The 8163-nt window shown below is 41.7% G+C and overlaps 1 long non-coding RNA gene across 1 annotated transcript in view; it reads right to left on the bottom strand.

The window, feature by feature from the left end:
* Nucleotides 1-5713: 5713 nt before the first annotated feature.
* LOC132513874 (uncharacterized) overlaps nucleotides 5714-8163 on the bottom strand; it is a 48583-nt gene continuing 46133 nt past the window's right edge. The window contains exon 3 of the long non-coding RNA XR_009538559.1: nucleotides 5714-6869. This is a non-coding gene — a long non-coding RNA (uncharacterized LOC132513874). The remainder of the gene's footprint in view (nucleotides 6870-8163) is intronic.

The raw sequence follows: 8163 nt of genomic DNA, 5'->3' as shown, positions 1-8163 counted from the left end.
CTACCTAAGGAGACAAAAGACTTGTATGCAGAAAATTATAAGATACTGATGAAAGAAATTAAAGATGATACAAATACATGGAGAGATATACCATGTTCTTGGATTGGAACAATCAACATTGTGAAAATGACTCTACTACCCAAAGCAATCTAATGATTCAATGCAAGCCCTATGAAACTACCCCCGCCATTTTTCACAGAACTAGAGCAAAAAATTTCACAATTTGTATGGAAACACAAAAGACCCCGAATAGTCAAAGCAATCTTGAGAACGAAAAACGAAGCTGGACTAATGAGGCTCCCTGACTTCACACTATACTACAAAGCTACAGTAATCAAGACAGTATGCTACTGGCACAAAAACAGCAAGATAGATCAATGGAACAGGATAGAAAGCCCAGAGATAAACCCACACACATATGGACACCTTATCCTTGATAAAGATGGCAGGAATGTACAGTGGAGAAAGGACAGCCTCTTTAATAAGTGGTGCTGGGAAAACTGGACAGGTACATGTAAAAGTATGAGATTAGATCACTCCCTAACACCATACACAAAAATAAGCTCAAAATCGATTAAAGACCTAAATGTAAGGCCAGAAACTATCAAACTCTTAGAGGAAAACATAGGCAGAACACTCTATGACATAAATCACAGCAAGGTTCTTTTTGACCCACCTCCTAGAGAAATGGAAATAAAAACAAAAATAAGCAAATGGGACCTAATGAAACTTCAAAGCTTTTGCACAGCAAAGGAAACCATAAACAAGATCAAAAGACAACCCTCAGAATGGGAGAAAATATTTGCAAATGAAGCAACTGACAAAGGATTAATCTCCAAAATTTACAAGTAACACATGCAGCTCAATAACAAAAAAACAAACAACGCAATCCAGAAATGTGCAGAAGACCTAAATAGACATTTCTCCAAAGAAGATATACAGACTGCCAACGAACATATGAAGGAATGCTCAACATCATTAATCATTAGAGAAATGCAAATCAAAACTACAATGAGATATCATCTCACACCAGACACAATGGCCATCATCAAAAAATCTAGAAACAATAAATGTTGGAGAGGGTGTGGAGAAAATGGAACACTCTTGCACTGCTGATGGGAATGTGAATTGGTTCAGCCACTATGGAGAACAGTATGGAGGTTCCTTAAAAAACTACAAATAGAACTACTATATGACCCAACAATCCCACTACTGGGCATATACCCTGAGAATACCAAAATTCAAAAAGAGTCATGTAGCAAAATTTCATTGCAGCTCTATTTACAATAGCCGAGAGATGGAAACAACCTAAGTGCCCATCATCGTATGAATGGATAAAGAAGATGTGGCACATATATACAATGGAATATTACTCAGCCATAAAAAGAAACGAAATTGAGCTATTTGTCATGAGGTGGATGGACCTAGAGTCTGTCATACAGAGTGAAGTAAGTCAGAAAGAGAAAGACAAATATCGTATGCTAACACATATATATGGAATTTAAGAAAAAATATGTCATGGAGAACCTAGGGGTAAGACAGGAATAAAGACACAGACCTACTGGAGAACGGACTTGAGGATATGGGGAAGGGGAATGGTGAGCTGTGACAGGGCGAGAGAGAGGCATGGACATATATACACTACCAAACATAAGGTAGATAGCTAGTGGGAAGTAGCCGCATGGCACATAGATATCAGCTCGGTGCTTTGTGACCGCCTGGAGGGGTGGGATAGGGAGTGTGGGAAGCAGTGAGATGCAAGAGGGAAGAGATATGGGAACATATGTATATGTATAACTGATTCACTTTTTTATAAAGCAGAAACTAACACACCATTGTAAAGCAATTATACCCCAATTAAGACGTTAAAAAAAAAAAGAAAGATAACCATAGTAACTAGGTGTGAGACACTGTGCCAGGGCTTTACTTATGCTATTTCATTCAAACTTCAGCTATTCCATGATGTATTTATAGTCTCCTCATATAACAGACTAGGAAACCAAGGTCCAGGAGCTTCCAGAGTTTGAATTCAGGCTCAACCACTCACTCTCTACATGATCCTGGACAAGCTACTTAACCTTTTAAAACCTCAGTTTATCATCTATACCAAACTCATAGAACTATTATAAAAATATAGTAAAAACTTGGCACACAAAAGCTGCTTGTCTTATTCAATTTGATATCTCTTCTCAACGTCTAACAGAGAACCTTGAAATAGTAGGAATTCAGTTATGGTTTAATTTAGTATCGATATATAGATTGGTTGACATATAGGTGGAATGGTGCTGAAAGGATGATATGAAATAAGCATTTGTGGATTAAATCCTTAGGAAGCAGGAGAGCTGGTCAGGCCTCTTGAAGGACGACTCATATGGACTATGGGTCTCATTTTCTCTGCCTTCAGCCATCTTATCTTGGACCTGAACTTTAACTTAGGATGTTGGAGACAGGAGAGAGGTGAAGTGGAAGATCACTTCCCCTGGGACCACCTCTCCCCAATTAGCTAAACTGTAAGTATCCTCCATGTTGTGGCTCTAATATGCTTTCTCCACTTCATGTAGTACAGGCATTCCTTCAATACCTAATATACCATCCATTTCGGACCAATGGCTTCCTATGCCTCAAAATACCTTCACCTTTCAGACTTCTGTTGATTCTATCCTACTTACCTGTAATACACTTTCCACCATCTCTTCTGATCAATCTTCCAGATTCTCTTAGAGCCCAAATGGCATTTCTTTTAAGGGTCTTCTTGCATTTTAACAAAGTTAACTGAATTAACCCAACACACTAAGCCTGGTATTACAGTGAATACCTCCCCCCACCCCCATACAGATGTATGCTCCCACAGACACATACCCAGGGAAGTAATTTTGTCTTATTCCTCTGTGTACCCAAAACAACTACTACAGAGCCTGGTCCAGGATAATTTTTGTATACTTGAATGAAATAACATGGGATGTAATCAGAACCCCTTGTCCTTAAGCTCTGCAATGGACCATAAATCAGGGTGTGTGTTCCCTGAGGGACTGCCTTTATGTTTTCCATCACCCTCAATCTCTGCATTAAATATTAACAAACTCAACATGGCTGAGGTTTGCCCTCCATTATAATGGAAGCTGGATTGAGTTAGAATTGTTTTAATAGTGAAAATAGGAAGATTACTGATGAATCATCCTCCTTAGTCACAATATGGCCAAGCTTAGGACACACTGAGAGGGAATTCTACCCTTAACCACATCTGAAAGAGAGAATGTCAACTGGGTCTCTTTCCATGATTCTTGGGTCGGGTTTCATCAGAAGTGTTGCAGGGCTATTTTACACTGACACCAAGGTAGAGCATGGTCAGGACAGGCCAAAGTAACTAAAAGGTAAGCAGTGAGGTTGCAGCACCAGGTTCTGAAGTCATAATCCTATTGTCAGCTCTGCTTTCCCAGTGCTTCCATGGTCTGCATGTAAAAGTACCAGATGCTTTGAAGGCAGAGCTCTAACCACCAGCATTATTGTGTACACGTATCTGTCCTATTCCCTTCTTGATGCAACAAGGAGCAAAGAAACAATAAAATTAAGAAAAAGCAATTGGTCAACTTCCATGACCAATCATGGAATCAACATGTATTTATTGAGGACCTGTTGTATGCCAGGAGTTAGGCATGGAGGATATCACAGTAAGCAAACACAGCCACAGCTCCTAGTGTCATAGCAAATGGCATAGCAGTGAAGAGCGTGGGCTCTAGAGCCAAACCACCTTTCTGGTCTGATGACCAACTCTGTCACCTGTAAGTCATGTGACTTTGAATATAAATGGATTAAATCTCTCTGTGCCTCAGTTTCCTCATCTGTAAAATGGGAATGATAATAGTATTATCAATAATCTTAAGATTATTTTAAACATTACATGACATATGTAAAGCCCCTGGGATATAGTAAACCCTTGGTAAATTTTAGTCCTTTGTGTTTTAATTTTATGAGGGACACAAACCTCAACCAAAACAGTCCTAATTACATTGGAAACAAACATGATTATAACTGAGTCATAGTGTACACTAGTAAGAGTAAACACCAGAGATACATAAACTGGTCTAATGGTCAAAGAAGGCTTCACTGGGGGAATGTGTTGGGGGAAAGTGGGGTGGGAGTTGTTCAAGCATGAGCTCTGAGGTGAAGGATACAGAGCACTTTCTAGAAACTGAAAGAGCCATGAAGCTGGAGCACTTCTAGCAAGAGCTGGGGAGCCTGGTCCAAGGCAAAGTGAAGAGGTGAGCTCACATGCCGCTGAGGGCCAGATAATATAACAGAGGAGCATGGCTGAGAGTTAAGTATTTTAGAATTATATAGTCAAAATCGCTCTAGCAGGAGAAACATGGAACTAATACAGAGATCCAAAGAGGGTTTCCAACAGGACACAAATCTTTGCCATGTGAAATTGTATTTTTAATATAGTTGGAGGAAAAAGTAAACTGTGGAGGAGCTCCTCCCCAAACCCTCACATTCTTCTTTTCCCTCTGACCTTAGCCTCAGCATGTCACCCCAGCAGCAGAGAAGGTTGGTTAGAGAGAAGCTTGCACTCAGGGCAGAGGCTGCAAGTCATGAGTATTTACATGACACCAGAGGGGACTGGGGTCTTCAAATTTACAAGGGAAGAGTAACTATGGGAAAAGAAAGAGATGGAGGTGATACTGGCATTTGGGAAAGGAGATGTTAAAAGTCAGAGGGATTATAGGAAGGAGGGGGACAGAATAGCATTAGGAAGGACAAAGCACCTACAGGGCGCTCAAATGGCAAGCCAATCCTGGAAGGCCCCAGAGGATGTATGGTTGGCCTGTGTAAGCATCTCCATACTTCTCTACACCACTGGGATCAATTTCCTACCTAGGACTCTGCATGGTTTGGGTTTATCACTGGAACTGCACCAAAGTTGCTTAAATCTATTTAGAGTATGTGTGTGTGCTTCAGAGAGCAGGAGAAAGGCAGGCACTGGAGTAAGAAGAGTCGGATCTCACTCTCCCTGCTCCATCATTGGCCCCATCCTTGCCTACATTGGCTGCGATGGCTATATTGGCTCCCTTCCTTGTAGGCTCCTCTGGGGAGGGAAGTCATCCACAGAGATCTCTACCCCAATGTGTTATGGGACTTGAGGAGACCACATTCCCTTTTAAGAACTGAGTTTCCTCCCGCATAACATGAGGGACCCGGAACAACTAAGTTCAAAAGACCTATGTGAGGCTTCAGTTCTACCTGCAATTCTTGACAGAGCCCACTGCTCCCTTTTTCTACCTTTTCTGTTTTAGACTCATAGATTGCAATAGGTGGAAACCCTATTATTTTCCCTATGGCAGATATGAGGTAAGACAATATGTCAAGATTGGGAGTGAGGGGGAAGAGAGAGAAACACTCCTAATCAAGGTGGATCAGCTTCAAAATTTGTTGGGTCCAGTGCAAAATGAAAATGTAGGGCCCCTTGTTCAATAATGAAGAACTTCAAGAGGGCAACAACAGAGCATTAAGCCAAACACAGGGCTCTTCCGAGCACAGGGCCCAGTGTAACTGCACAAGTCACATGTCCATGAAGCAGTCTTGCTGCTGCTGCAGTGCTCTTTCCTCTATTACATGCTGACTGCTCCTTTCTCCCCATTCCCAGCCTCTAATTGACTGTAAGTAATAGAGAAATAAATGACATTTTTAAGAAATATTTATTTATTTATGTAGGTTGTTCCGGGTCTTAGTTGTGGCACACTGGATCTTCGTTGCTGCATGCAGGCTCTTTAGTTGTGGCTTGTGAATTCTCATGCATGTGGGATCTAGTTCCCTGACCAGAGATCAAAGCTGGTCTCCCTGCTTTGGGAGCGCAGAGTCAGCCACTGGACCACCAGGGAAGTCCCAATAAATGACATTTTAAGTTTGAAAGACTATGACTTAATTCTTGAGGGAAAACTATTCAATCCCTTAAAAGAAAGCAAAGAAAGAAAAAGAGTTGAAGAATATATCCTCTATTTTTTACCCTCTCCAAAGCTCTCTTCATTTCTAAGACACTGCCATATGAGCAGAAAACAAGGTCAGAATCTGGAGTTCAGTAGGTTGGAGATTTGCAGGTGAGAAAAATCACAAATTGGGCTTTCTGAGTAAAAGCCAGTATGCTACAATAGGTGAACAACAGAGACTACACTTCACCTCAAGGAACAGCTCTGGACAGTCCTTATTTCTTGATACTTGTGTGGGTTACTTAGAAAGACCATCCAGATCCAACAAGACAAAGTTAAATGAGGTCAGTACAAAGTCCCGCTCTTAGGCGCATCACAGAACTCAGTTGTATTGCTGCATGGAAAAGGCCAGGGTATGAGAGGCTGGTCAACATGATGCTTGGTATGAGCCAAAGGTCTGACAAAGATAAAGCTAAAGGCACCACATGCTGACCATATCGAAGCATAAAGGCCAGGGTGAGAAAGTTAAAAATATATCCTGTGCCAGTGTTGGGGGTAGAGGGCAGGGGAAAGGATATTCTCTGTTTTAAGCCCTTCACTGTAAATAAGAAAGGGTAAAAAAGTAGAGGAGGGTTGTAGGTCAGGATGGAGAAAGATCTCAAAACAGCACCACCTAAGGGTTAGTTGAGGGAGGAAGGCGTTCTTCACCTGAAAAGAGCGAGTCAAGGAAGTCGTGGACGTGTTCGAAAGGCTGTCTGTTGTGTGGGAGCTGGATTCAGCATAGTCAGCGTGGCTCCAGAAATCAAAAGACTTGGGGGGGTGGAAGACAGGAAAACAGGATGAACCCCTGTTACTGGAAGTGATGGCAATCAGCACCTGTGCATGCTCTTGCAAATTGGAAGTTCTGCTGGGTGGGATCCCTGGGTTCTCTTCCAAGTCCATGAACTCCTGGGAATCAAACACATGAAAAGATAGCGCGTGTCTTGAGTCTTGAGGTGATATTTTTCACAACCAAACTCAACAAAGTTCAAAGATTTCATAACTTCCAGGATGGTAAGGGGGAGGGGAAGCACCAGCATCTATAAAGAGTTAACTGGAAGAACACGGGTTAGACACTTTACAGATACCTTCCAGAGTGAAGAGGCGCCTGAGACACCACTGCAGGTGCATGATAGGTACTAGGCTAGGACTAGGGCCAGGACAGAGTTTTGGCATAATACTAAGTCATCCTAAGGTTACCTAAAGCTGGCCTGGAATGAGAGAGTAGTGGCTGTTCTCCAAAGACATTTTCTTTCACCAATCTTGAGCATAGATTAGCATCAGCAACATCTTTTGGCTGTGATAAGAGAGAAAGAAAAAGTTTTTTGTGTTTTTTTTTTCTAATGCAAAGCCTGGGTCCTGTTGCCTTTTACAATCATATATAAAGTGCTTTTGTCAAGTCAGTCTGATCCCTCGTTTGTTTTCTTTGGATTACTCCACCCTGCTGTGGGAAAATTAACTCTTTGGCACGTCCACAGGTACACAACCCTGTAGACATCCACCCCCGACAGCACATCCTCGGGAGCCCCACTGAGGCTACCAGGTTACAAGAAGGGCTTAAAGTCCAATTAGAGTCTAATGAGTTGTGCTAATTGAGGTTATTCTTGCAAATTGGTTAAAATTCTAATGAGTTGGCCTTAAATGGAACCTCCAGTCGATGTTTACTCTGGCTCTGCCCCACCGAATTTGTAAGACAAATGCAATATCTCTGTCCTTGCCAGCCTCAGTGAAAATGGGGGATAACATTACTGGACACCAGAAAGTCACAAGCATCAATCATCATTTTAGGCTGCTAAAAATGCTGTCGGCTACTGATACAAAAACTGATATCAAACACAATGGATGTTTTCTAGGAAAGAAGCATCCACCATGTGCCAGGTACTGAGCTAGGGGTGTCTAGAACTCAGGGAAAACATGATAAATACTTGCCTGATTTGATCAAAATTTCCAAAGATGATGATTGTGTATTGGGGAGGGGGGATAAAGGGGTAGAGGGTGGTAGAGTTTTTCAACTATTCCTCCTATTCAGGTACCAAAATCTTTACAGCAAGACCTGGGATCCATTCACTCCAGATCACTAGCTACAATAACACCTACAGGTAATTTTTAAATGGAGGGCTTCAAAAAGACAATGAAAAGATTATACAAAGCTGATGGAGTGAACACTATATACAGATTACAAACTAGGCAACTTGGTTATGAA

The sequence above is a fragment of the Lagenorhynchus albirostris genome, chromosome X (genome assembly GCF_949774975.1).
Source record: "Lagenorhynchus albirostris chromosome X, mLagAlb1.1, whole genome shotgun sequence".
Classification (NCBI taxonomy): domain Eukaryota; kingdom Metazoa; phylum Chordata; class Mammalia; order Artiodactyla; family Delphinidae; genus Lagenorhynchus; species Lagenorhynchus albirostris.
This window is presented reverse-complemented; position numbering and strand designations above follow the sequence as displayed.